The 27,836-nt window shown below is 44.8% G+C and overlaps 20 non-coding genes across 20 annotated transcripts; all 20 read right to left on the minus strand.

Annotated features, from left to right (window-relative positions):
- Positions 1-1,084: 1,084 nt before the first annotated feature.
- On the minus strand, positions 1,085-1,275 carry LOC141214765 (U2 spliceosomal RNA). Its single transcript, XR_012283960.1, has one exon. It is a non-coding gene; the product is annotated as a U2 spliceosomal RNA (small nuclear RNA).
- Positions 1,276-2,390: 1,115 nt separating this feature from the next.
- LOC141214766 (U2 spliceosomal RNA) lies at positions 2,391-2,581 on the minus strand. Its single transcript, XR_012283961.1, has one exon. It is a non-coding gene; the product is annotated as a U2 spliceosomal RNA (small nuclear RNA).
- Positions 2,582-3,696: 1,115 nt separating this feature from the next.
- On the minus strand, positions 3,697-3,887 carry LOC141214767 (U2 spliceosomal RNA). The gene has a single exon (XR_012283962.1). It is a non-coding gene; the product is annotated as a U2 spliceosomal RNA (small nuclear RNA).
- A 1,115-nt stretch (positions 3,888-5,002) lies between these two features.
- On the minus strand, positions 5,003-5,193 carry LOC141214769 (U2 spliceosomal RNA). Its single transcript, XR_012283964.1, has one exon. It is a non-coding gene; the product is annotated as a U2 spliceosomal RNA (small nuclear RNA).
- Positions 5,194-6,308: 1,115 nt separating this feature from the next.
- On the minus strand, positions 6,309-6,499 carry LOC141214770 (U2 spliceosomal RNA). The gene has a single exon (XR_012283965.1). It is a non-coding gene; the product is annotated as a U2 spliceosomal RNA (small nuclear RNA).
- A 1,115-nt stretch (positions 6,500-7,614) lies between these two features.
- Positions 7,615-7,805, minus strand: LOC141214771 (U2 spliceosomal RNA). The gene has a single exon (XR_012283966.1). It is a non-coding gene; the product is annotated as a U2 spliceosomal RNA (small nuclear RNA).
- Positions 7,806-8,920: 1,115 nt separating this feature from the next.
- On the minus strand, positions 8,921-9,111 carry LOC141214882 (U2 spliceosomal RNA). The gene has a single exon (XR_012284073.1). It is a non-coding gene; the product is annotated as a U2 spliceosomal RNA (small nuclear RNA).
- Positions 9,112-10,226: 1,115 nt separating this feature from the next.
- On the minus strand, positions 10,227-10,417 carry LOC141214884 (U2 spliceosomal RNA). The gene has a single exon (XR_012284075.1). It is a non-coding gene; the product is annotated as a U2 spliceosomal RNA (small nuclear RNA).
- A 1,115-nt stretch (positions 10,418-11,532) lies between these two features.
- On the minus strand, positions 11,533-11,723 carry LOC141214773 (U2 spliceosomal RNA). The gene has a single exon (XR_012283967.1). It is a non-coding gene; the product is annotated as a U2 spliceosomal RNA (small nuclear RNA).
- A 1,115-nt stretch (positions 11,724-12,838) lies between these two features.
- Positions 12,839-13,029, minus strand: LOC141214774 (U2 spliceosomal RNA). Its single transcript, XR_012283968.1, has one exon. It is a non-coding gene; the product is annotated as a U2 spliceosomal RNA (small nuclear RNA).
- Positions 13,030-14,144: 1,115 nt separating this feature from the next.
- On the minus strand, positions 14,145-14,335 carry LOC141214499 (U2 spliceosomal RNA). Its single transcript, XR_012283704.1, has one exon. It is a non-coding gene; the product is annotated as a U2 spliceosomal RNA (small nuclear RNA).
- Positions 14,336-15,450: 1,115 nt separating this feature from the next.
- LOC141214775 (U2 spliceosomal RNA) lies at positions 15,451-15,641 on the minus strand. The gene has a single exon (XR_012283969.1). It is a non-coding gene; the product is annotated as a U2 spliceosomal RNA (small nuclear RNA).
- A 1,115-nt stretch (positions 15,642-16,756) lies between these two features.
- On the minus strand, positions 16,757-16,947 carry LOC141214776 (U2 spliceosomal RNA). Its single transcript, XR_012283970.1, has one exon. It is a non-coding gene; the product is annotated as a U2 spliceosomal RNA (small nuclear RNA).
- A 1,115-nt stretch (positions 16,948-18,062) lies between these two features.
- LOC141214511 (U2 spliceosomal RNA) lies at positions 18,063-18,253 on the minus strand. The gene has a single exon (XR_012283716.1). It is a non-coding gene; the product is annotated as a U2 spliceosomal RNA (small nuclear RNA).
- A 1,115-nt stretch (positions 18,254-19,368) lies between these two features.
- Positions 19,369-19,559, minus strand: LOC141214777 (U2 spliceosomal RNA). Its single transcript, XR_012283971.1, has one exon. It is a non-coding gene; the product is annotated as a U2 spliceosomal RNA (small nuclear RNA).
- Positions 19,560-20,674: 1,115 nt separating this feature from the next.
- LOC141214778 (U2 spliceosomal RNA) lies at positions 20,675-20,865 on the minus strand. Its single transcript, XR_012283972.1, has one exon. It is a non-coding gene; the product is annotated as a U2 spliceosomal RNA (small nuclear RNA).
- Positions 20,866-21,980: 1,115 nt separating this feature from the next.
- On the minus strand, positions 21,981-22,166 carry LOC141214974 (U2 spliceosomal RNA). The gene has a single exon (XR_012284148.1). It is a non-coding gene; the product is annotated as a U2 spliceosomal RNA (small nuclear RNA).
- A 2,599-nt stretch (positions 22,167-24,765) lies between these two features.
- Positions 24,766-24,956, minus strand: LOC141214779 (U2 spliceosomal RNA). The gene has a single exon (XR_012283973.1). It is a non-coding gene; the product is annotated as a U2 spliceosomal RNA (small nuclear RNA).
- A 1,115-nt stretch (positions 24,957-26,071) lies between these two features.
- LOC141214781 (U2 spliceosomal RNA) lies at positions 26,072-26,262 on the minus strand. The gene has a single exon (XR_012283975.1). It is a non-coding gene; the product is annotated as a U2 spliceosomal RNA (small nuclear RNA).
- A 1,115-nt stretch (positions 26,263-27,377) lies between these two features.
- LOC141214782 (U2 spliceosomal RNA) lies at positions 27,378-27,568 on the minus strand. Its single transcript, XR_012283976.1, has one exon. It is a non-coding gene; the product is annotated as a U2 spliceosomal RNA (small nuclear RNA).
- Positions 27,569-27,836: the final 268 nt, after the last annotated feature.

A 27,836-nucleotide genomic window follows, 5' to 3' on the forward strand; every position in this document is an offset into this window, starting at 1 on the left:
CCAAGGATCCTGAAAAGTCCATTTGTGGAGATGAGCTCCTGGACTCCCGTTAAGAAGACATGTTGTCAACCTCTAGATCCCTTACATGCCTGCACTTTTCGGCTTGCTGCTGCTGCAATCCACGCGTTTTAGATCTGCATAACTCCACCTCTTTAAACACAGCACCTTCACCCCCTGCTGTTCCCACCCGCCTCAACACCGTTGGAAGGGAGGAGAACCAATTAAGGCGGGGGGTGGGGTGGAACGAGCAGCTGTCTACCCTTAGCAGGAGGGCTCCTGATTACATACCTCTCCTGCTGCTGCTGCTGCTGGCTGTCCAGCAGCAGACTGAAGGTGGCTGCTGCTGTGCACAGGTATATAAAGGCTCAGAGCCTATTATGACACGCGCAGCCAGCGTTCCATTGCCACATTCCATCTACTGCAGGCAGGATACCTGGCTGGCTGAATGTCGCTGAGAAGCTCACAGAGACCGCCATAAGCAACAGTTTAACAGAATGCCACAGACTAATCAACCAAACTTTTTGGGTTGGGTTCTCTTTTATAGTCTGCAGGCATTAAATGAAAGAAGTCAGTGTTCCAGCAGAAGGAGACAATGTTTCAGAAAAGGCATTGTAGCAAACCAAAAAAGAAATTTTAAGCGCAGCAGAGTAACCAGCGCACATACCTGTTAGCTCAGGTGAGTTTAAAAGGCTGCTGTTGATAACAAGGGCATTTGCTAAATAGATGGTGTGTGTGCAACAATATACTGAAAGGTCAATTATATTGTGCAGCTTATCTCACCACCTGTAGTTATTTAGGTGAAAGCTCCAAAATGCTTGCCTAATATGTCTGTTTATCCAAAAGGAAGTAAAAAGGGAGAGCTAGAAAGATAGCATTGCATCACATTACATGGCAATGCAATGCACAGTTGCTGAAGTTGAACCAAAATGAGCTTGTAATCTGGCTTCTGCAACTTTGAACATGAAAAATCCAATGAGGAGAAGAAAAGCAAAGCCAAAGAGTCCATCCCAAAATCCGACAAACAAGCAAAATGAACAAAAAACATTGAATTCAATTCTTTCTGATTTTAGAAACTGCATTAAAGAAGGGGTGCACCGGTCCTGGAGATACTGCAATACCAGGTCAATGCGTGGAGTGGACAGAGCAAGCTCTTTTTCCATCTCCCTGTTCTAAAAATCCATTTAATATATGGTCCCCAGATAGGGGACGTATCAGATATTAAACTGATAAGAACAGATACTACACTTGATCTTAGCCAAAAGGCCGAGAAGCGATAACCAGAATTGGTTTCAAACTACGGAGCCACCCAAGGATCCTGAAAAGTCCATTTGTGGAGATGAGCTCCTGGACTCCCGTTAAGAAGACATGTTGTCAACCTCTAGATCCCTTACATGCCTGCACTTTTCGGCTTGCTGCTGCTGCAATCCACGCGTTTTAGATCTGCATAACTCCACCTCTTTAAACACAGCACCTTCACCCCCTGCTGTTCCCACCCGCCTCAACACCGTTGGAAGGGAGGAGAACCAATTAAGGCGGGGGGTGGGGTGGAACGAGCAGCTGTCTACCCTTAGCAGGAGGGCTCCTGATTACATACCTCTCCTGCTGCTGCTGCTGCTGGCTGTCCAGCAGCAGACTGAAGGTGGCTGCTGCTGTGCACAGGTATATAAAGGCTCAGAGCCTATTATGACACGCGCAGCCAGCGTTCCATTGCCACATTCCATCTACTGCAGGCAGGATACCTGGCTGGCTGAATGTCGCTGAGAAGCTCACAGAGACCGCCATAAGCAACAGTTTAACAGAATGCCACAGACTAATCAACCAAACTTTTTGGGTTGGGTTCTCTTTTATAGTCTGCAGGCATTAAATGAAAGAAGTCAGTGTTCCAGCAGAAGGAGACAACGTTTCAGAAAAGGCATTGTAGCAAACCAAAAAAGAAATTTTAAGCGCAGCAGAGTAACCAGCGCACATACCTGTTAGCTCAGGTGAGTTTAAAAGGCTGCTGTTGATAACAAGGGCATTTGCTAAATAGATGGTGTGTGTGCAACAATATACTGAAAGGTCAATTATATTGTGCAGCTTATCTCACCACCTGTAGTTATTTAGGTGAAAGCTCCAAAATGCTTGCCTAATATGTCTGTTTATCCAAAAGGAAGTAAAAAGGGAGAGCTAGAAAGATAGCATTGCATCACATTACATGGCAATGCAATGCACAGTTGCTGAAGTTGAACCAAAATGAGCTTGTAATCTGGCTTCTGCAACTTTGAACATGAAAAATCCAATGAGGAGAAGAAAAGCAAAGCCAAAGAGTCCATCCCAAAATCCGACAAACAAGCAAAATGAACAAAAAACATTGAATTCAATTCTTTCTGATTTTAGAAACTGCATTAAAGAAGGGGTGCACCGGTCCTGGAGATACTGCAATACCAGGTCAATGCGTGGAGTGGACAGAGCAAGCTCTTTTTCCATCTCCCTGTTCTAAAAATCCATTTAATATATGGTCCCCAGATAGGGGACGTATCAGATATTAAACTGATAAGAACAGATACTACACTTGATCTTAGCCAAAAGGCCGAGAAGCGATAACCAGAATTGGTTTCAAACTACGGAGCCACCCAAGGATCCTGAAAAGTCCATTTGTGGAGATGAGCTCCTGGACTCCCGTTAAGAAGACATGTTGTCAACCTCTAGATCCCTTACATGCCTGCACTTTTCGGCTTGCTGCTGCTGCAATCCACGCGTTTTAGATCTGCATAACTCCACCTCTTTAAACACAGCACCTTCACCCCCTGCTGTTCCCACCCGCCTCAACACCGTTGGAAGGGAGGAGAACCAATTAAGGCGGGGGGTGGGGTGGAACGAGCAGCTGTCTACCCTTAGCAGGAGGGCTCCTGATTACATACCTCTCCTGCTGCTGCTGCTGCTGGCTGTCCAGCAGCAGACTGAAGGTGGCTGCTGCTGTGCACAGGTATATAAAGGCTCAGAGCCTATTATGACACGCGCAGCCAGCGTTCCATTGCCACATTCCATCTACTGCAGGCAGGATACCTGGCTGGCTGAATGTCGCTGAGAAGCTCACAGAGACCGCCATAAGCAACAGTTTAACAGAATGCCACAGACTAATCAACCAAACTTTTTGGGTTGGGTTCTCTTTTATAGTCTGCAGGCATTAAATGAAAGAAGTCAGTGTTCCAGCAGAAGGAGACAACGTTTCAGAAAAGGCATTGTAGCAAACCAAAAAAGAAATTTTAAGCGCAGCAGAGTAACCAGCGCACATACCTGTTAGCTCAGGTGAGTTTAAAAGGCTGCTGTTGATAACAAGGGCATTTGCTAAATAGATGGTGTGTGTGCAACAATATACTGAAAGGTCAATTATATTGTGCAGCTTATCTCACCACCTGTAGTTATTTAGGTGAAAGCTCCAAAATGCTTGCCTAATATGTCTGTTTATCCAAAAGGAAGTAAAAAGGGAGAGCTAGAAAGATAGCATTGCATCACATTACATGGCAATGCAATGCACAGTTGCTGAAGTTGAACCAAAATGAGCTTGTAATCTGGCTTCTGCAACTTTGAACATGAAAAATCCAATGAGGAGAAGAAAAGCAAAGCCAAAGAGTCCATCCCCAAATCCGACAAACAAGCAAAATGAACAAAAAACATTGAATTCAATTCTTTCTGATTTTAGAAACTGCATTAAAGAAGGGGTGCACCGGTCCTGGAGATACTGCAATACCAGGTCAATGCGTGGAGTGGACAGAGCAAGCTCTTTTTCCATCTCCCTGTTCTAAAAATCCATTTAATATATGGTCCCCAGATAGGGGACGTATCAGATATTAAACTGATAAGAACAGATACTACACTTGATCTTAGCCAAAAGGCCGAGAAGCGATAACCAGAATTGGTTTCAAACTACGGAGCCACCCAAGGATCCTGAAAAGTCCATTTGTGGAGATGAGCTCCTGGACTCCCGTTAAGAAGACATGTTGTCAACCTCTAGATCCCTTACATGCCTGCACTTTTCGGCTTGCTGCTGCTGCAATCCACGCGTTTTAGATCTGCATAACTCCACCTCTTTAAACACAGCACCTTCACCCCCTGCTGTTCCCACCCGCCTCAACACCGTTGGAAGGGAGGAGAACCAATTAAGGCGGGGGGTGGGGTGGAACGAGCAGCTGTCTACCCTTAGCAGGAGGGCTCCTGATTACATACCTCTCCTGCTGCTGCTGCTGCTGGCTGTCCAGCAGCAGACTGAAGGTGGCTGCTGCTGTGCACAGGTATATAAAGGCTCAGAGCCTATTATGACACGCGCAGCCAGCGTTCCATTGCCACATTCCATCTACTGCAGGCAGGATACCTGGCTGGCTGAATGTCGCTGAGAAGCTCACAGAGACCGCCATAAGCAACAGTTTAACAGAATGCCACAGACTAATCAACCAAACTTTTTGGGTTGGGTTCTCTTTTATAGTCTGCAGGCATTAAATGAAAGAAGTCAGTGTTCCAGCAGAAGGAGACAACGTTTCAGAAAAGGCATTGTAGCAAACCAAAAAAGAAATTTTAAGCGCAGCAGAGTAACCAGCGCACATACCTGTTAGCTCAGGTGAGTTTAAAAGGCTGCTGTTGATAACAAGGGCATTTGCTAAATAGATGGTGTGTGTGCAACAATATACTGAAAGGTCAATTATATTGTGCAGCTTATCTCACCACCTGTAGTTATTTAGGTGAAAGCTCCAAAATGCTTGCCTAATATGTCTGTTTATCCAAAAGGAAGTAAAAAGGGAGAGCTAGAAAGATAGCATTGCATCACATTACATGGCAATGCAATGCACAGTTGCTGAAGTTGAACCAAAATGAGCTTGTAATCTGGCTTCTGCAACTTTGAACATGAAAAATCCAATGAGGAGAAGAAAAGCAAAGCCAAAGAGTCCATCCCCAAATCCGACAAACAAGCAAAATGAACAAAAAACATTGAATTCAATTCTTTCTGATTTTAGAAACTGCATTAAAGAAGGGGTGCACCGGTCCTGGAGATACTGCAATACCAGGTCAATGCGTGGAGTGGACAGAGCAAGCTCTTTTTCCATCTCCCTGTTCTAAAAATCCATTTAATATATGGTCCCCAGATAGGGGACGTATCAGATATTAAACTGATAAGAACAGATACTACACTTGATCTTAGCCAAAAGGCCGAGAAGCGATAACCAGAATTGGTTTCAAACTACGGAGCCACCCAAGGATCCTGAAAAGTCCATTTGTGGAGATGAGCTCCTGGACTCCCGTTAAGAAGACATGTTGTCAACCTCTAGATCCCTTACATGCCTGCACTTTTCGGCTTGCTGCTGCTGCAATCCACGCGTTTTAGATCTGCATAACTCCACCTCTTTAAACACAGCACCTTCACCCCCTGCTGTTCCCACCCGCCTCAACACCGTTGGAAGGGAGGAGAACCAATTAAGGCGGGGGGTGGGGTGGAACGAGCAGCTGTCTACCCTTAGCAGGAGGGCTCCTGATTACATACCTCTCCTGCTGCTGCTGCTGCTGGCTGTCCAGCAGCAGACTGAAGGTGGCTGCTGCTGTGCACAGGTATATAAAGGCTCAGAGCCTATTATGACACGCGCAGCCAGCGTTCCATTGCCACATTCCATCTACTGCAGGCAGGATACCTGGCTGGCTGAATGTCGCTGAGAAGCTCACAGAGACCGCCATAAGCAACAGTTTAACAGAATGCCACAGACTAATCAACCAAACTTTTTGGGTTGGGTTCTCTTTTATAGTCTGCAGGCATTAAATGAAAGAAGTCAGTGTTCCAGCAGAAGGAGACAACGTTTCAGAAAAGGCATTGTAGCAAACCAAAAAAGAAATTTTAAGCGCAGCAGAGTAACCAGCGCACATACCTGTTAGCTCAGGTGAGTTTAAAAGGCTGCTGTTGATAACAAGGGCATTTGCTAAATAGATGGTGTGTGTGCAACAATATACTGAAAGGTCAATTATATTGTGCAGCTTATCTCACCACCTGTAGTTATTTAGGTGAAAGCTCCAAAATGCTTGCCTAATATGTCTGTTTATCCAAAAGGAAGTAAAAAGGGAGAGCTAGAAAGATAGCATTGCATCACATTACATGGCAATGCAATGCACAGTTGCTGAAGTTGAACCAAAATGAGCTTGTAATCTGGCTTCTGCAACTTTGAACATGAAAAATCCAATGAGGAGAAGAAAAGCAAAGCCAAAGAGTCCATCCCAAAATCCGACAAACAAGCAAAATGAACAAAAAACATTGAATTCAATTCTTTCTGATTTTAGAAACTGCATTAAAGAAGGGGTGCACCGGTCCTGGAGATACTGCAATACCAGGTCAATGCGTGGAGTGGACAGAGCAAGCTCTTTTTCCATCTCCCTGTTCTAAAAATCCATTTAATATATGGTCCCCAGATAGGGGACGTATCAGATATTAAACTGATAAGAACAGATACTACACTTGATCTTAGCCAAAAGGCCGAGAAGCGATAACCAGAATTGGTTTCAAACTACGGAGCCACCCAAGGATCCTGAAAAGTCCATTTGTGGAGATGAGCTCCTGGACTCCCGTTAAGAAGACATGTTGTCAACCTCTAGATCCCTTACATGCCTGCACTTTTCGGCTTGCTGCTGCTGCAATCCACGCGTTTTAGATCTGCATAACTCCACCTCTTTAAACACAGCACCTTCACCCCCTGCTGTTCCCACCCGCCTCAACACCGTTGGAAGGGAGGAGAACCAATTAAGGCGGGGGGTGGGGTGGAACGAGCAGCTGTCTACCCTTAGCAGGAGGGCTCCTGATTACATACCTCTCCTGCTGCTGCTGCTGCTGGCTGTCCAGCAGCAGACTGAAGGTGGCTGCTGCTGTGCACAGGTATATAAAGGCTCAGAGCCTATTATGACACGCGCAGCCAGCGTTCCATTGCCACATTCCATCTACTGCAGGCAGGATACCTGGCTGGCTGAATGTCGCTGAGAAGCTCACAGAGACCGCCATAAGCAACAGTTTAACAGAATGCCACAGACTAATCAACCAAACTTTTTGGGTTGGGTTCTCTTTTATAGTCTGCAGGCATTAAATGAAAGAAGTCAGTGTTCCAGCAGAAGGAGACAACGTTTCAGAAAAGGCATTGTAGCAAACCAAAAAAGAAATTTTAAGCGCAGCAGAGTAACCAGCGCACATACCTGTTAGCTCAGGTGAGTTTAAAAGGCTGCTGTTGATAACAAGGGCATTTGCTAAATAGATGGTGTGTGTGCAACAATATACTGAAAGGTCAATTATATTGTGCAGCTTATCTCACCACCTGTAGTTATTTAGGTGAAAGCTCCAAAATGCTTGCCTAATATGTCTGTTTATCCAAAAGGAAGTAAAAAGGGAGAGCTAGAAAGATAGCATTGCATCACATTACATGGCAATGCAATGCACAGTTGCTGAAGTTGAACCAAAATGAGCTTGTAATCTGGCTTCTGCAACTTTGAACATGAAAAATCCAATGAGGAGAAGAAAAGCAAAGCCAAAGAGTCCATCCCCAAATCCGACAAACAAGCAAAATGAACAAAAAACATTGAATTCAATTCTTTCTGATTTTAGAAACTGCATTAAAGAAGGGGTGCACCGGTCCTGGAGATACTGCAATACCAGGTCAATGCGTGGAGTGGACAGAGCAAGCTCTTTTTCCATCTCCCTGTTCTAAAAATCCATTTAATATATGGTCCCCAGATAGGGGACGTATCAGATATTAAACTGATAAGAACAGATACTACACTTGATCTTAGCCAAAAGGCCGAGAAGCGATAACCAGAATTGATTTCAAACTATGGAGCCACCCAAGGATCCTGAAAAGTCCATTTGTGGAGATGAGCTCCTGGACTCCCGTTAAGAAGACATGTTGTCAACCTCTAGATCCCTTACATGCCTGCACTTTTCGGCTTGCTGCTGCTGCAATCCACGCGTTTTAGATCTGCATAACTCCACCTCTTTAAACACAGCACCTTCACCCCCTGCTGTTCCCACCCGCCTCAACACCGTTGGAAGGGAGGAGAACCAATTAAGGCGGGGGGTGGGGTGGAACGAGCAGCTGTCTACCCTTAGCAGGAGGGCTCCTGATTACATACCTCTCCTGCTGCTGCTGCTGCTGGCTGTCCAGCAGCAGACTGAAGGTGGCTGCTGCTGTGCACAGGTATATAAAGGCTCAGAGCCTATTATGACACGCGCAGCCAGCGTTCCATTGCCACATTCCATCTACTGCAGGCAGGATACCTGGCTGGCTGAATGTCGCTGAGAAGCTCACAGAGACCGCCATAAGCAACAGTTTAACAGAATGCCACAGACTAATCAACCAAACTTTTTGGGTTGGGTTCTCTTTTATAGTCTGCAGGCATTAAATGAAAGAAGTCAGTGTTCCAGCAGAAGGAGACAACGTTTCAGAAAAGGCATTGTAGCAAACCAAAAAAGAAATTTTAAGCGCAGCAGAGTAACCAGCGCACATACCTGTTAGCTCAGGTGAGTTTAAAAGGCTGCTGTTGATAACAAGGGCATTTGCTAAATAGATGGTGTGTGTGCAACAATATACTGAAAGGTCAATTATATTGTGCAGCTTATCTCACCACCTGTAGTTATTTAGGTGAAAGCTCCAAAATGCTTGCCTAATATGTCTGTTTATCCAAAAGGAAGTAAAAAGGGAGAGCCAGAAAGATAGCATTGCATCACATTACATGGCAATGCAATGCACAGTTGCTGAAGTTGAACCAAAATGAGCTTGTAATCTGGCTTCTGCAACTTTGAACATGAAAAATCCAATGAGGAGAAGAAAAGCAAAGCCAAAGAGTCCATCCCCAAATCCGACAAACAAGCAAAATGAACAAAAAACATTGAATTCAATTCTTTCTGATTTTAGAAACTGCATTAAAGAAGGGGTGCACCGGTCCTGGAGATACTGCAATACTAGGTCAATGCGTGGAGTGGACAGAGCAAGCTCTTTTTCCATCTCCCTGTTCTAAAAATCCATTTAATATATGGTCCCCAGATAGGGGACGTATCAGATATTAAACTGATAAGAACAGATACTACACTTGATCTTAGCCAAAAGGCCGAGAAGCGATAACCAGAATTGGTTTCAAACTACGGAGCCACCCAAGGATCCTGAAAAGTCCATTTGTGGAGATGAGCTCCTGGACTCCCGTTAAGAAGACATGTTGTCAACCTCTAGATCCCTTACATGCCTGCACTTTTCGGCTTGCTGCTGCTGCAATCCACGCGTTTTAGATCTGCATAACTCCACCTCTTTAAACACAGCACCTTCACCCCCTGCTGTTCCCACCCGCCTCAACACCGTTGGAAGGGAGGAGAACCAATTAAGGCGGGGGGTGGGGTGGAACGAGCAGCTGTCTACCCTTAGCAGGAGGGCTCCTGATTACATACCTCTCCTGCTGCTGCTGCTGCTGGCTGTCCAGCAGCAGACTGAAGGTGGCTGCTGCTGTGCACAGGTATATAAAGGCTCAGAGCCTATTATGACACGCGCAGCCAGCGTTCCATTGCCACATTCCATCTACTGCAGGCAGGATACCTGGCTGGCTGAATGTCGCTGAGAAGCTCACAGAGACCGCCATAAGCAACAGTTTAACAGAATGCCACAGACTAATCAACCAAACTTTTTGGGTTGGGTTCTCTTTTATAGTCTGCAGGCATTAAATGAAAGAAGTCAGTGTTCCAGCAGAAGGAGACAACGTTTCAGAAAAGGCATTGTAGCAAACCAAAAAAGAAATTTTAAGCGCAGCAGAGTAACCAGCGCACATACCTGTTAGCTCAGGTGAGTTTAAAAGGCTGCTGTTGATAACAAGGGCATTTGCTAAATAGATGGTGTGTGTGCAACAATATACTGAAAGGTCAATTATATTGTGCAGCTTATCTCACCACCTGTAGTTATTTAGGTGAAAGCTCCAAAATGCTTGCCTAATATGTCTGTTTATCCAAAAGGAAGTAAAAAGGGAGAGCCAGAAAGATAGCATTGCATCACATTACATGGCAATGCAATGCACAGTTGCTGAAGTTGAACCAAAATGAGCTTGTAATCTGGCTTCTGCAACTTTGAACATGAAAAATCCAATGAGGAGAAGAAAAGCAAAGCCAAAGAGTCCATCCCCAAATCCGACAAACAAGCAAAATGAACAAAAAACATTGAATTCAATTCTTTCTGATTTTAGAAACTGCATTAAAGAAGGGGTGCACCGGTCCTGGAGATACTGCAATACTAGGTCAATGCGTGGAGTGGACAGAGCAAGCTCTTTTTCCATCTCCCTGTTCTAAAAATCCATTTAATATATGGTCCCCAGATAGGGGACGTATCAGATATTAAACTGATAAGAACAGATACTACACTTGATCTTAGCCAAAAGGCCGAGAAGCGATAACCAGAATTGGTTTCAAACTACGGAGCCACCCAAGGATCCTGAAAAGTCCATTTGTGGAGATGAGCTCCTGGACTCCCGTTAAGAAGACATGTTGTCAACCTCTAGATCCCTTACATGCCTGCACTTTTCGGCTTGCTGCTGCTGCAATCCACGCGTTTTAGATCTGCATAACTCCACCTCTTTAAACACAGCACCTTCACCCCCTGCTGTTCCCACCCGCCTCAACACCGTTGGAAGGGAGGAGAACCAATTAAGGCGGGGGGTGGGGTGGAACGAGCAGCTGTCTACCCTTAGCAGGAGGGCTCCTGATTACATACCTCTCCTGCTGCTGCTGCTGCTGGCTGTCCAGCAGCAGACTGAAGGTGGCTGCTGCTGTGCACAGGTATATAAAGGCTCAGAGCCTATTATGACACGCGCAGCCAGCGTTCCATTGCCACATTCCATCTACTGCAGGCAGGATACCTGGCTGGCTGAATGTCGCTGAGAAGCTCACAGAGACCGCCATAAGCAACAGTTTAACAGAATGCCACAGACTAATCAACCAAACTTTTTGGGTTGGGTTCTCTTTTATAGTCTGCAGGCATTAAATGAAAGAAGTCAGTGTTCCAGCAGAAGGAGACAACGTTTCAGAAAAGACATTGTAGCAAACCAAAAAAGAAATTTTAAGCGCAGCAGAGTAACCAGCGCACATACCTGTTAGCTCAGGTGAGTTTAAAAGGCTGCTGTTGATAACAAGGGCATTTGCTAAATAGATGGTGTGTGTGCAACAATATACTGAAAGGTCAATTATATTGTGCAGCTTATCTCACCACCTGTAGTTATTTAGGTGAAAGCTCCAAAATGCTTGCCTAATATGTCTGTTTATCCAAAAGGAAGTAAAAAGGGAGAGCTAGAAAGATAGCATTGCATCACATTACATGGCAATGCAATGCACAGTTGCTGAAGTTGAACCAAAATGAGCTTGTAATCTGGCTTCTGCAACTTTGAACATGAAAAATCCAATGAGGAGAAGAAAAGCAAAGCCAAAGAGTCCATCCCCAAATCCGACAAACAAGCAAAATGAACAAAAAACATTGAATTCAATTCTTTCTGATTTTAGAAACTGCATTAAAGAAGGGGTGCACCGGTCCTGGAGATACTGCAATACCAGGTCAATGCGTGGAGTGGACAGAGCAAGCTCTTTTTCCATCTCCCTGTTCTAAAAATCCATTTAATATATGGTCCCCAGATAGGGGACGTATCAGATATTAAACTGATAAGAACAGATACTACACTTGATCTTAGCCAAAAGGCCGAGAAGCGATAACCAGAATTGGTTTCAAACTACGGAGCCACCCAAGGATCCTGAAAAGTCCATTTGTGGAGATGAGCTCCTGGACTCCCGTTAAGAAGACATGTTGTCAACCTCTAGATCCCTTACATGCCTGCACTTTTCGGCTTGCTGCTGCTGCAATCCACGCGTTTTAGATCTGCATAACTCCACCTCTTTAAACACAGCACCTTCACCCCCTGCTGTTCCCACCCCCCTCAACACCGTTGGAAGGGAGGAGAACCAATTAAGGCGGGGGGTGGGGTGGAACGAGCAGCTGTCTACCCTTAGCAGGAGGGCTCCTGATTACATACCTCTCCTGCTGCTGCTGCTGCTGGCTGTCCAGCAGCAAACTGAAGGTGGCTGCTGCTGTGCACAGGTATATAAAGGCTCAGAGCCTATTATGACACGCGCAGCCAGCGTTCCATTGCCACATTCCATCTACTGCAGGCAGGATACCTGGCTGGCTGAATGTCGCTGAGAAGCTCACAGAGACCGCCATAAGCAACAGTTTAACAGAATGCCACAGACTAATCAACCAAACTTTTTGGGTTGGGTTCTCTTTTATAGTCTGCAGGCATTAAATGAAAGAAGTCAGTGTTCCAGCAGAAGGAGACAACGTTTCAGAAAAGGCATTGTAGCAAACCAAAAAAGAAATTTTAAGCGCAGCAGAGTAACCAGCGCACATACCTGTTAGCTCAGGTGAGTTTAAAAGGCTGCTGTTGATAACAAGGGCATTTGCTAAATAGATGGTGTGTGTGCAACAATATACTGAAAGGTCAATTATATTGTGCAGCTTATCTCACCACCTGTAGTTATTTAGGTGAAAGCTCCAAAATGCTTGCCTAATATGTCTGTTTATCCAAAAGGAAGTAAAAAGGGAGAGCTAGAAAGATAGCATTGCATCACATTACATGGCAATGCAATGCACAGTTGCTGAAGTTGAACCAAAATGAGCTTGTAATCTGGCTTCTGCAACTTTGAACATGAAAAATCCAATGAGGAGAAGAAAAGCAAAGCCAAAGAGTCCATCCCCAAATCCGACAAACAAGCAAAATGAACAAAAAACATTGAATTCAATTCTTTCTGATTTTAGAAACTGCATTAAAGAAGGGGTGCACCGGTCCTGGAGATACTGCAATACCAGGTCAATGCGTGGAGTGGACAGAGCAAGCTCTTTTTCCATCTCCCTGTTCTAAAAATCCATTTAATATATGGTCCCCAGATAGGGGACGTATCAGATATTAAACTGATAAGAACAGATACTACACTTGATCTTAGCCAAAAGGCCGAGAAGCGATAACCAGAATTGGTTTCAAACTACGGAGCCACCCAAGGATCCTGAAAAGTCCATTTGTGGAGATGAGCTCCTGGACTCCCGTTAAGAAGACATGTTGTCAACCTCTAGATCCCTTACATGCCTGCACTTTTCGGCTTGCTGCTGCTGCAATCCACGCGTTTTAGATCTGCATAACTCCACCTCTTTAAACACAGCACCTTCACCCCCTGCTGTTCCCACCCGCCTCAACACCGTTGGAAGGGAGGAGAACCAATTAAGGCGGGGGGTGGGGTGGAACGAGCAGCTGTCTACCCTTAGCAGGAGGGCTCCTGATTACATACCTCTCCTGCTGCTGCTGCTGCTGGCTGTCCAGCAGCAGACTGAAGGTGGCTGCTGCTGTGCACAGGTATATAAAGGCTCAGAGCCTATTATGACACGCGCAGCCAGCGTTCCATTGCCACATTCCATCTACTGCAGGCAGGATACCTGGCTGGCTGAATGTCGCTGAGAAGCTCACAGAGACCGCCATAAGCAACAGTTTAACAGAATGCCACAGACTAATCAACCAAACTTTTTGGGTTGGGTTCTCTTTTATAGTCTGCAGGCATTAAATGAAAGAAGTCAGTGTTCCAGCAGAAGGAGACAACGTTTCAGAAAAGGCATTGTAGCAAACCAAAAAAGAAATTTTAAGCGCAGCAGAGTAACCAGCGCACATACCTGTTAGCTCAGGTGAGTTTAAAAGGCTGCTGTTGATAACAAGGGCATTTGCTAAATAGATGGTGTGTGTGCAACAATATACTGAAAGGTCAATTATATTGTGCAGCTTATCTCACCACCTGTAGTTATTTAGGTGAAAGCTCCAAAATGCTTGCCTAATATGTCTGTTTATCCAAAAGGAAGTAAAAAGGGAGAGCTAGAAAGATAGCATTGCATCACATTACATGGCAATGCAATGCACAGTTGCTGAAGTTGAACCAAAATGAGCTTGTAATCTGGCTTCTGCAACTTTGAACATGAAAAATCCAATGAGGAGAAGAAAAGCAAAGCCAAAGAGTCCATCCCCAAATCCGACAAACAAGCAAAATGAACAAAAAACATTGAATTCAATTCTTTCTGATTTTAGAAACTGCATTAAAGAAGGGGTGCACCGGTCCTGGAGATACTGCAATACCAGGTCAATGCGTGGAGTGGACAGAGCAAGCTCTTTTTCCATCTCCCTGTTCTAAAAATCCATTTAATATATGGTCCCCAGATAGGGGACATATCAGATATTAAACTGATAAGAACAGATACTACACTTGATCTTAGCCAAAAGGCCGAGAAGCGATAACCAGAATTGGTTTCAAACTACGGAGCCACCCAAGGATCCTGAAAAGTCCATTTGTGGAGATGAGCTCCTGGACTCCCGTTAAGAAGACATGTTGTCAACCTCTAGATCCCTTACATGCCTGCACTTTTCGGCTTGCTGCTGCTGCAATCCACGCGTTTTAGATCTGCATAACTCCACCTCTTTAAACACAGCACCTTCACCCCCTGCTGTTCCCACCCGCCTCAACACCGTTGGAAGGGAGGAGAACCAATTAAGGCGGGGGGTGGGGTGGAACGAGCAGCTGTCTACCCTTAGCAGGAGGGCTCCTGATTACATACCTCTCCTGCTGCTGCTGCTGCTGGCTGTCCAGCAGCAGACTGAAGGTGGCTGCTGCTGTGCACAGGTATATAAAGGCTCAGAGCCTATTATGACACGCGCAGCCAGCGTTCCATTGCCACATTCCATCTACTGCAGGCAGGATACCTGGCTGGCTGAATGTCGCTGAGAAGCTCACAGAGACCGCCATAAGCAACAGTTTAACAGAATGCCACAGACTAATCAACCAAACTTTTTGGGTTGGGTTCTCTTTTATAGTCTGCAGGCATTAAATGAAAGAAGTCAGTGTTCCAGCAGAAGGAGACAACGTTTCAGAAAAGGCATTGTAGCAAACCAAAAAAGAAATTTTAAGCGCAGCAGAGTAACCAGCGCACATACCTGTTAGCTCAGGTGAGTTTAAAAGGCTGCTGTTGATAACAAGGGCATTTGCTAAATAGATGGTGTGTGTGCAACAATATACTGAAAGGTCAATTATATTGTGCAGCTTATCTCACCACCTGTAGTTATTTAGGTGAAAGCTCCAAAATGCTTGCCTAATATGTCTGTTTATCCAAAAGGAAGTAAAAAGGGAGAGCTAGAAAGATAGCATTGCATCACATTACATGGCAATGCAATGCACAGTTGCTGAAGTTGAACCAAAATGAGCTTGTAATCTGGCTTCTGCAACTTTGAACATGAAAAATCCAATGAGGAGAAGAAAAGCAAAGCCAAAGAGTCCATCCCCAAATCCGACAAACAAGCAAAATGAACAAAAAACATTGAATTCAATTCTTTCTGATTTTAGAAACTGCATTAAAGAAGGGGTGCACCGGTCCTGGAGATACTGCAATACCAGGTCAATGCGTGGAGTGGACAGAGCAAGCTCTTTTTCCATCTCCCTGTTCTAAAAATCCATTTAATATATGGTCCCCAGATAGGGGACGTATCAGATATTAAACTGATAAGAACAGATACTACACTTGATCTTAGCCAAAAGGCCGAGAAGCGATAACCAGAATTGGTTTCAAACTACGGAGCCACCCAAGGATCCTGAAAAGTCCATTTGTGGAGATGAGCTCCTGGACTCCCGTTAAGAAGACATGTTGTCAACCTCTAGATCCCTTACATGCCTGCACTTTTCGGCTTGCTGCTGCTGCAATCCACGCGTTTTAGATCTGCATAACTCCACCTCTTTAAACACAGCACCTTCACCCCCTGCTGTTCCCACCCCCCTCAACACCGTTGGAAGGGAGGAGAACCAATTAAGGCGGGGGGTGGGGTGGAACGAGCAGCTGTCTACCCTTAGCAGGAGGGCTCCTGATTACATACCTCTCCTGCTGCTGCTGCTGCTGGCTGTCCAGCAGCAAACTGAAGGTGGCTGCTGCTGTGCACAGGTATATAAAGGCTCAGAGCCTATTATGACACGCGCAGCCAGCGTTCCATTGCCACATTCCATCTACTGCAGGCAGGATACCTGGCTGGCTGAATGTCGCTGAGAAGCTCACAGAGACCGCCATAAGCAACAGTTTAACAGAATGCCACAGACTAATCAACCAAACTTTTTGGGTTGGGTTCTCTTTTATAGTCTGCAGGCATTAAATGAAAGAAGTCAGTGTTCCAGCAGAAGGAGACAACGTTTCAGAAAAGGCATTGTAGCAAACCAAAAAAGAAATTTTAAGCGCAGCAGAGTAACCAGCGCACATACCTGTTAGCTCAGGTGAGTTTAAAAGGCTGCTGTTGATAACAAGGGCATTTGCTAAATAGATGGTGTGTGTGCAACAATATACTGAAAGGTCAATTATATTGTGCAGCTTATCTCACCACCTGTAGTTATTTAGGTGAAAGCTCCAAAATGCTTGCCTAATATGTCTGTTTATCCAAAAGGAAGTAAAAAGGGAGAGCTAGAAAGATAGCATTGCATCACATTACATGGCAATGCAATGCACAGTTGCTGAAGTTGAACCAAAATGAGCTTGTAATCTGGCTTCTGCAACTTTGAACATGAAAAATCCAATGAGGAGAAGAAAAGCAAAGCCAAAGAGTCCATCCCCAAATCCGACAAACAAGCAAAATGAACAAAAAACATTGAATTCAATTCTTTCTGATTTTAGAAACTGCATTAAAGAAGGGGTGCACCGGTCCTGGAGATACTGCAATACCAGGTCAATGCGTGGAGTGGACAGAGCAAGCTCTTTTTCCATCTCCCTGTTCTAAAAATCCATTTAATATATGGTCCCCAGATAGGGGACGTATCAGATATTAAACTGATAAGAACAGATACTACACTTGATCTTAGCCAAAAGGCCGAGAAGCGATAACCAGAATTGGTTTCAAACTACGGAGCCACCCAAGGATCCTGAAAAGTCCATTTGTGGAGATGAGCTCCTGGACTCCCGTTAAGAAGACATGTTGTCAACCTCTAGATCCCTTACATGCCTGCACTTTTCGGCTTGCTGCTGCTGCAATCCACGCGTTTTAGATCTGCATAACTCCACCTCTTTAAACACAGCACCTTCACCCCCTGCTGTTCCCACCCGCCTCAACACCGTTGGAAGGGAGGAGAACCAATTAAGGCGGGGGGTGGGGTGGAACGAGCAGCTGTCTACCCTTAGCAGGAGGGCTCCTGATTACATACCTCTCCTGCTGCTGCTGCTGCTGGCTGTCCAGCAGCAGACTGAAGGTGGCTGCTGCTGTGCACAGGTATATAAAGGCTCAGAGCCTATTATGACACGCGCAGCCAGCGTTCCATTGCCACATTCCATCTACTGCAGGCAGGATACCTGGCTGGCTGAATGTCGCTGAGAAGCTCACAGAGACCGCCATAAGCAACAGTTTAACAGAATGCCACAGACTAATCAACCAAACTTTTTGGGTTGGGTTCTCTTTTATAGTCTGCAGGCATTAAATGAAAGAAGTCAGTGTTCCAGCAGAAGGAGACAACGTTTCAGAAAAGGCATTGTAGCAAACCAAAAAAGAAATTTTAAGCGCAGCAGAGTAACCAGCGCACATACCTGTTAGCTCAGGTGAGTTTAAAAGGCTGCTGTTGATAACAAGGGCATTTGCTAAATAGATGGTGTGTGTGCAACAATATACTGAAAGGTCAATTATATTGTGCAGCTTATCTCACCACCTGTAGTTATTTAGGTGAAAGCTCCAAAATGCTTGCCTAATATGTCTGTTTATCCAAAAGGAAGTAAAAAGGGAGAGCTAGAAAGATAGCATTGCATCACATTACATGGCAATGCAATGCACAGTTGCTGAAGTTGAACCAAAATGAGCTTGTAATCTGGCTTCTGCAACTTTGAACATGAAAAATCCAATGAGGAGAAGAAAAGCAAAGCCAAAGAGTCCATCCCCAAATCCGACAAACAAGCAAAATGAACAAAAAACATTGAATTCAATTCTTTCTGATTTTAGAAACTGCATTAAAGAAGGGGTGCACCGGTCCTGGAGATACTGCAATACCAGGTCAATGCGTGGAGTGGACAGAGCAAGCTCTTTTTCCATCTCCCTGTTCTAAAAATCCATTTAATATATGGTCCCCAGATAGGGGACATATCAGATATTAAACTGATAAGAACAGATACTACACTTGATCTTAGCCAAAAGGCCGAGAAGCGATAACCAGAATTGGTTTCAAACTACGGAGCCACCCAAGGATCCTGAAAAGTCCATTTGTGGAGATGAGCTCCTGGACTCCCGTTAAGAAGACATGTTGTCAACCTCTAGATCCCTTACATGCCTGCACTTTTCGGCTTGCTGCTGCTGCAATCCACGCGTTTTAGATCTGCATAACTCCACCTCTTTAAACACAGCACCTTCACCCCCTGCTGTTCCCACCCGCCTCAACACCGTTGGAAGGGAGGAGAACCAATTAAGGCGGGGGGTGGGGTGGAACGAGCAGCTGTCTACCCTTAGCAGGAGGGCTCCTGATTACATACCTCTCCTGCTGCTGCTGCTGCTGGCTGTCCAGCAGCAGACTGAAGGTGGCTGCTGCTGTGCACAGGTATATAAAGGCTCAGAGCCTATTATGACACACGCAGCCAGCGTTCCATTGCCACATTCCATCTACTGCAGGCAGGATACCTGGCTGGCTGAATGTCGCTGAGAAGCTCACAGAGACCGCCATAAGCAACAGTTTAACAGAATGCCACAGACTAATCAACCAAACTTTTTGGGTTGGGTTCTCTTTTATAGTCTGCAGGCATTAAATGAAAGAAGTCAGTGTTCCAGCAGAAGGAGACAACGTTTCAGAAAAGGCATTGTAGCAAACCAAAAAAGAAATTTTAAGCGCAGCAGAGTAACCAGCGCACATACCTGTTAGCTCAGGTGAGTTTAAAAGGCTGCTGTTGATAACAAGGGCATTTGCTAAATAGATGGTGTGTGTGCAACAATATACTGAAAGGTCAATTATATTGTGCAGCTTATCTCACCACCTGTAGTTATTTAGGTGAAAGCTCCAAAATGCTTGCCTAATATGTCTGTTTATCCAAAAGGAAGTAAAAAGGGAGAGCTAGAAAGATAGCATTGCATCACATTACATGGCAATGCAATGCACAGTTGCTGAAGTTGAACCAAAATGAGCTTGTAATCTGGCTTCTGCAACTTTGAACATGAAAAATCCAATGAGGAGAAGGAAAGCAAAGCCAAAGAGTCCATCCCCAAATCCGACAAACAAGCAAAATGAACAAAAAACATTGAATTCAATTCTTTCTGATTTTAGAAACTGCATTAAAGAAGGGGTGCACCGGTCCTGGAGATACTGCAATACCAGGTCAATGCGTGGAGTGGACAGAGCAAGCTCTTTTTCCATCTCCCTGTTCTAAAAATCCATTTAATATATGGTCCCCAGATAGGGGACGTATCAGATATTAAACTGATAAGAACAGATACTACACTTGATCTTAGCCAAAAGGCCGAGAAGCGATAACCAGAATTGGTTTCAAACTACGGAGCCACCCAAGGATCCTGAAAAGTCCATTTGTGGAGATGAGCTCCTGGACTCCCGTTAAGAAGACATGATGTCAACCTCTAGATCCCTTACATGCCTGCACTTTTCGGCTTGCTGCTGCTGCAATCCACGCGTTTTAGATCTGCATAACTCCACCTCTTTAAACACAGCACCTTCACCCCCTGCTGTTCCCACCCGCCTCAACACCGTTGGAAGGGAGGAGAACCAATTAAGGCGGGGGGTGGGGTGGAACGAGCAGCTGTCTACCCTTAGCAGGAGGGCTCCTGATTACATACCTCTCCTGCTGCTGCTGCTGCTGGCTGTCCAGCAGCAGACTGAAGGTGGCTGCTGCTGTGCACAGGTATATAAAGGCTCAGAGCCTATTATGACACGCGCAGCCAGCGTTCCATTGCCACATTCCATCTACTGCAGGCAGGATACCTGGCTGCCTGAATGTCGCTGAGAAGCTCACAGAGACCGCCATAAGCAACAGTTTAACAGAATGCCACAGACTAATCAACCAAACTTTTTGGGTTGGGTTCTCTTTTATAGTCTGCAGGCATTAAATGAAAGAAGTCAGTGTTCCAGCAGAAGGAGACAACGTTTCAGAAAAGGCATTGTAGCAAACCAAAAAAGAAATTTTAAGCGCAGCAGAGTAACCAGCGCACATACCTGTTAGCTCAGGTGAGTTTAAAAGGCTGCTGTTGATAACAAGGGCATTTGCTAAATAGATGGTGTGTGTGCAACAATATACTGAAAGGTCAATTATATTGTGCAGCTTATCTCACCACCTGTAGTTATTTAGGTGAAAGCTCCAAAATGCTTGCCTAATATGTCTGTTTATCCAAAAGGAAGTAAAAAGGGAGAGCTAGAAAGATAGCATTGCATCACATTACATGGCAATGCAATGCACAGTTGCTGAAGTTGAACCAAAATGAGCTTGTAATCTGGCTTCTGCAACTTTGAACATGAAAAATCCAATGAGGAGAAGGAAAGCAAAGCCAAAGAGTCCATCCCCAAATCCGACAAACAAGCAAAATGAACAAAAAACATTGAATTCAATTCTTTCTGATTTTAGAAACTGCATTAAAGAAGGGGTGCACCGGTCCTGGAGATACTGCAATACCAGGTCAATGCGTGGAGTGGACAGAGCAAGCTCTTTTTCCATCTCCCTGTTCTAAAAATCCATTTAATATATGGTCCCCAGATAGGGGACGTATCAGATATTAAACTGATAAGAACAGATACTACACTTGATCTTAGCCAAAAGGCCGAGAAGCGATAACCAGAATTGGTTTCAAACTACGGAGCCACCCAAGGATCCTGAAAAGTCCATTTGTGGAGATGAGCTCCTGGACTCCCGTTAAGAAGACATGTTGTCAACCTCTAGATCCCTTACATGCCTGCACTTTTCGGCTTGCTGCTGCTGCAATCCACGCGTTTTAGATCTGCATAACTCCACCTCTTTAAACACAGCACCTTCACCCCCTGCTGTTCCCACCCGCCTCAACACCGTTGGAAGGGAGGAGAACCAATTAAGGCGGGGGGTGGGGTGGAACGAGCAGCTGTCTACCCTTAGCAGGAGGGCTCCTGATTACATACCTCTCCTGCTGCTGCTGCTGCTGGCTGTCCAGCAGCAGACTGAAGGTGGCTGCTGCTGTGCACAGGTATATAAAGGCTCAGAGCCTATTATGACACTCGCAGCCAGCGTTCCATTGCCACATTCCATCTACTGCAGGCAGGATACCTGGCTGGCTGAATGTCGCTGAGAAGCTCACAGAGACCGCCATAAGCAACAGTTTAACAGAATGCCACAGACTAATCAACCAAACTTTTTGGGTTGGGTTCTCTTTTATAGTCTGCAGGCATTAAATGAAAGAAGTCAGTGTTCCAGCAGAAGGAGACAACGTTTCAGAAAAGGCATTGTAGCAAACCAAAAAAGAAATTTTAAGCGCAGCAGAGTAACCAGCGCACATACCTGTTAGCTCAGGTGAGTTTAAAAGGCTGCTGTTGATAACAAGGGCATTTGCTAAATAGATGGTGTGTGTGCAACAATATACTGAAAGGTCAATTATATTGTGCAGCTTATCTCACCACCTGTAGTTATTTAGGTGAAAGCTCCAAAATGCTTGCCTAATATGTCTGTTTATCCAAAAGGAAGTAAAAAGGGAGAGCTAGAAAGATAGCATTGCATCACATTACATGGCAATGCAATGCACAGTTGCTGAAGTTGAACCAAAATGAGCTTGTAATCTGGCTTCTGCAACTTTGAACATGAAAAATCCAATGAGGAGAAGAAAAGCAAAGCCAAAGAGTCCATCCCAAAATCCGACAAACAAGCAAAATGAACAAAAAACATTGAATTCAATTCTTTCTGATTTTAGAAACTGCATTAAAGAAGGGGTGCACCGGTCCTGGAGATACTGCAATACCAGGTCAATGCGTGGAGTGGACAGAGCAAGCTCTTTTTCCATCTCCCTGTTCTAAAAATCCATTTAATATATGGTCCCCAGATAGGGGACGTATCAGATATTAAACTGATAAGAACAGATTTTTTTTTTTTTTTTTTTCTTAACACTCAGATTACAAGTACCATCTCGATTCCATACTTCTGAAAACGGTGATGGACCAAATCCATCATCGTGTCATTTTAAAACAAAAAAACATTATTTAATGCATATACAAAAAAAACAAAACAACAACCAGTATTTCCTCTCAGACACATAATATATAGAGGAAGGAAACAAAACACATTACTGCATTCCTCCCTTCAACGCATAATATGTTAGATACTCCAACAGTCCTTTCTCTTGCGAGAAAGATTCAAAGTTTGTATTCACATAATCTATCCATGTCCTTCCCACCTTATAGGTTTCAAAAAACCTCTCTTTATTTGCCTTCACACTTGCGATTACCTTTGGAAAAAAAGCTTCAAAACACACACCACTTCCCTTCATTTCCGCAATTCCTTTTTTAACTTTGTCCATTTCTTTATCAGCTTCCTCCTCTTCTGTTTGCCTCTGAACCTCTACCGTCTTCTTTTTTTCTTTCTTTTCCGCCTTTGCACTTTCCATCTTCTCCTTATTACTCTTTCTCTTTGGGCATTCCTTAAACCTATGCCCAATTTCCATACACAGGTTACACTTATTCCTTTCTACTGGACATGATTTAGAAACATGTCCTTCCGCTTTACACTTCCAACACTTTTCTGCAGTACAGTCTTCACGTTTATGACCATATACCTCACAAATTGAACAAAAGGAATCCATCCCATTAAAGAATAAATTCCCACTTACTTTACCAAGCTTAAACCTTTGAGGCGGGTAGGAAAAACTCCTATCCTTGTTCATGTTAAATTCCACAAAAAATTTCCACTTTCCCGTCCATACTCCGAATTCATTCATTACTTTACCTTTTGATACTACAGACTTGGCAAAACCACTCAAAAACGTGACAATGTCCTCTTCTGGAACCAGTGGTGAAAACATTTTCACTGTCACCATCTTTTCACTACTAAATACGTGACGTTGAAACCGAATTCCAACAAACTTCTCATGTCTCAATTCATCAAAAGAATCCATATAGTTCTCCAAAATCTTCCTAGACTCAAAAAACACGTCATAGACACCCTTTTGGGGATAATCCATAACTGCCACGATGTCTTCTTTATTCACCTTTGCGACACCCAAGATGATCTCCTTCATAATAAACCGAAAGTCCTTAACCTTCTGACAGTCTCTCCGGACAAAAATCCGGAAAGCGGTCTCCACACGTGCATGTTCTGGAACCTCCAACTTCGGCCACAACTCCGCCTCTGTTGCCATGATTCTCCAACAGAATGAGCGTAATCTCCACTCCAACACACAGAAGGAGCGAGTATGATCACTTCCCGTTGTCTGGGGACTAAGCCGACACGCCTATAGCAGCAAGGGGGTGAAGTCCCCACAATTAGGTAAGGACGATCCCCCAAGGCCGACGAGCCAGGTACCCTAGACACCTCCAACCAAAACCAAGGCAGCAATCGCTAAATCACTGCACTTGATCTTAGCCAAAAGGCCGAGAAGCGATAACCAGAATTGGTTTCAAACTACGGAGCCACCCAAGGATCCTGAAAAGTCCATTTGTGGAGATGAGCTCCTGGACTCCCGTTAAGAAGACATGTTGTCAACCTCTAGATCCCTTACATGCCTGCACTTTTCGGCTTGCTGCTGCTGCAATCCACGCGTTTTAGATCTGCATAACTCCACCTCTTTAAACACAGCACCTTCACCCCCTGCTGTTCCCACCCGCCTCAACACCGTTGGAAGGGAGGAGAACCAATTAAGGCGGGGGGTGGGGTGGAACGAGCAGCTGTCTACCCTTAGCAGGAGGGCTCCTGATTACATACCTCTCCTGCTGCTGCTGCTGCTGGCTGTCCAGCAGCAGACTGAAGGTGGCTGCTGCTGTGCACAGGTATATAAAGGCTCAGAGCCTATTATGACACGCGCAGCCAGCGTTCCATTGCCACATTCCATCTACTGCAGGCAGGATACCTGGCTGGCTGAATGTCGCTGAGAAGCTCACAGAGACCGCCATAAGCAACAGTTTAACAGAATGCCACAGACTAATCAACCAAACTTTTTGGGTTGGGTTCTCTTTTATAGTCTGCAGGCATTAAATGAAAGAAGTCAGTGTTCCAGCAGAAGGAGACAACGTTTCAGAAAAGGCATTGTAGCAAACCAAAAAAGAAATTTTAAGCGCAGCAGAGTAACCAGCGCACATACCTGTTAGCTCAGGTGAGTTTAAAAGGCTGCTGTTGATAACAAGGGCATTTGCTAAATAGATGGTGTGTGTGCAACAATATACTGAAAGGTCAATTATATTGTGCAGCTTATCTCACCACCTGTAGTTATTTAGGTGAAAGCTCCAAAATGCTTGCCTAATATGTCTGTTTATCCAAAAGGAAGTAAAAAGGGAGAGCTAGAAAGATAGCATTGCATCACATTACATGGCAATGCAATGCACAGTTGCTGAAGTTGAACCAAAATGAGCTTGTAATCTGGCTTCTGCAACTTTGAACATGAAAAATCCAATGAGGAGAAGAAAAGCAAAGCCAAAGAGTCCATCCCCAAATCCGACAAACAAGCAAAATGAACAAAAAACATTGAATTCAATTCTTTCTGATTTTAGAAACTGCATTAAAGAAGGGGTGCACCGGTCCTGGAGATACTGCAATACCAGGTCAATGCGTGGAGTGGACAGAGCAAGCTCTTTTTCCATCTCCCTGTTCTAAAAATCCATTTAATATATGGTCCCCAGATAGGGGACGTATCAGATATTAAACTGATAAGAACAGATACTACACTTGATCTTAGCCAAAAGGCCGAGAAGCGATAACCAGAATTGGTTTCAAACTACGGAGCCACCCAAGGATCCTGAAAAGTCCATTTGTGGAGATGAGCTCCTGGACTCCCGTTAAGAAGACATGTTGTCAACCTCTAGATCCCTTACATGCCTGCACTTTTCGGCTTGCTGCTGCTGCAATCCACGCGTTTTAGATCTGCATAACTCCACCTCTTTAAACACAGCACCTTCACCCCCTGCTGTTCCCACCCGCCTCAACACCGTTGGAAGGGAGGAGAACCAATTAAGGCGGGGGGTGGGGTGGAACGAGCAGCTGTCTACCCTTAGCAGGAGGGCTCCTGATTACATACCTCTCCTGCTGCTGCTGCTGCTGGCTGTCCAGCAGCAGACTGAAGGTGGCTGCTGCTGTGCACAGGTATATAAAGGCTCAGAGCCTATTATGACACGCGCAGCCAGCGTTCCATTGCCACATTCCATCTACTGCAGGCAGGATACCTGGCTGGCTGAATGTCGCTGAGAAGCTCACAGAGACCGCCATAAGCAACAGTTTAACAGAATGCCACAGACTAATCAACCAAACTTTTTGGGTTGGGTTCTCTTTTATAGTCTGCAGGCATTAAATGAAAGAAGTCAGTGTTCCAGCAGAAGGAGACAACGTTTCAGAAAAGGCATTGTAGCAAACCAAAAAAGAAATTTTAAGCGCAGCAGAGTAACCAGCGCACATACCTGTTAGCTCAGGTGAGTTTAAAAGGCTGCTGTTGATAACAAGGGCATTTGCTAAATAGATGGTGTGTGTGCAACAATATACTGAAAGGTCAATTATATTGTGCAGCTTATCTCACCACCTGTAGTTATTTAGGTGAAAGCTCCAAAATGCTTGCCTAATATGTCTGTTTATCCAAAAGGAAGTAAAAAGGGAGAGCTAGAAAGATAGCATTGCATCACATTACATGGCAATGCAATGCACAGTTGCTGAAGTTGAACCAAAATGAGCTTGTAATCTGGCTTCTGCAACTTTGAACATGAAAAATCCAATGAGGAGAAGAAAAGCAAAGCCAAAGAGTCCATCCCCAAATCCGACAAACAAGCAAAATGAACAAAAAACATTGAATTCAATTCTTTCTGATTTTAGAAACTGCATTAAAGAAGGGGTGCACCGGTCCTGGAGATACTGCAATACCAGGTCAATGCGTGGAGTGGACAGAGCAAGCTCTTTTTCCATCTCCCTGTTCTAAAAATCCATTTAATATATGGTCCCCAGATAGGGGACGTATCAGATATTAAACTGATAAGAACAGATACTACACTTGATCTTAGCCAAAAGGCCGAGAAGCGATAACCAGAATTGGTTTCAAACTACGGAGCCACCCAAGGATCCTGAAAAGTCCATTTGTGGAGATGAGCTCCTGGACTCCCGTTAAGAAGACATGTTGTCAACCTCTAGATCCCTTACATGCCTGCACTTTTCGGCTTGCTGCTGCTGCAATCCACGCGTTTTAGATCTGCATAACTCCACCTCTTTAAACACAGCACCTTCACCCCCTGCTGTTCCCACCCGCCTCAACACCGTTGGAAGGGCAGAGAACCAATTAAGGCGGGGGGTGGGGTGGAACGAGCAGCTGTCTACCCTTAGCAGGAGGGCTCCTGATTACATACCTCTCCTGCTGCTGCTGCTGCTGGCTGTCCAGCAGCAGACTGAAGGTGGCTGCTGCTGTGCACAGGTATATAAAGGCTCAGAGCCTATTATGACACGCGCAGCCAGCGTTCCATTGCCACATTCCATCTACTGCAGGCAGGATACCTGGCTGGCTGAATGTCGCTGAGAAGCTCACAGAGACCGCCATAAGCAACAGTTTAACAGAATGCCACAGACTAATCAACCAAACTTTTTGGGTTGGGTTCTCTTTTATAGTCTGCAGGCATTAAATGAAAGAAGTCAGTGTTCCAGCAGAAGGAGACAACGTTTCAGAAAAGGCATTGTAGCAAACCAAAAAAGAAATTTTAAGCGCAGCAGAGTAACCAGCGCACATACCTGTTAGCTCAGGTGAGTTTAAAAGGCTGCTGTTGATAACAAGGGCATATGCTAAATAGATGGTGTGTGTGCAACAATATACTGAAAGGTCAATTATATTGTGCAGCTTATCTCACCACCTGTAGTTATTTAGGTGAAAGCTCCAAAATGCTTGCCTAATATGTCTGTTTATCCAAAAGGAAGTAAAAAGGGAGAGCTAGAAAGATAGCATTGCATCACATTACATGGCAATGCAATGCACAGTTGCTGAAGTTGAACCAAAATGAGCTTGTAATCTGGCTTCTGCAACTTTGAACATGAAAAATCCAATGAGGAGAAGAAAAGCAAAGCCAAAGAGTCCATCCCCAAATCCGACAAACAAGCAAAATGAACAAAAAACATTGAATTCAATTCTTTCTGATTTTAGAAACTGCATTAAAGAAGGGGTGCACCGGTCCTGGAGATACTGCAATACCAGGTCAATGCGTGGAGTGGACAGAGCAAGCTCTTTTTCCATCTCCCTGTTCTAAAAATCCATTTAATATATGGTCCCCAGATAGGGGACGTATCAGATATTAAACTGATAAGAACAGATACTACACTTGATCTTAGCCAAAAGGCCGAGAAGCGATAACCAGAATTGGTTTCAAACTACGGAGCCACCCAAGGATCCTGAAAAGTCCATTTGTGGAGATGAGCTCCTGGACTCCCGTTAAGAAGACATGTTGTCAACCTCTAGATCCCTTACATGCCTGCACTTTTCGGCTTGCTGCTGCTGCAATCCACGCGTTTTAGATCTGCATAACTCCACCTCTTTAAACACAGCACCTTCACCCCCTGCTGTTCCCACCCGCCTCAACACCGTTGGAAGGAAGGAGAACCAATTAAGGCGGGGGGTGG

Source organism: Phyllobates terribilis, unplaced genomic scaffold, assembly GCF_046119375.1.
Source record: "Phyllobates terribilis strain yellow unplaced genomic scaffold, ASM4611937v1 Scaffold_223__1_contigs__length_3252167, whole genome shotgun sequence".
NCBI lineage: Eukaryota > Metazoa > Chordata > Amphibia > Anura > Dendrobatidae > Phyllobates > Phyllobates terribilis.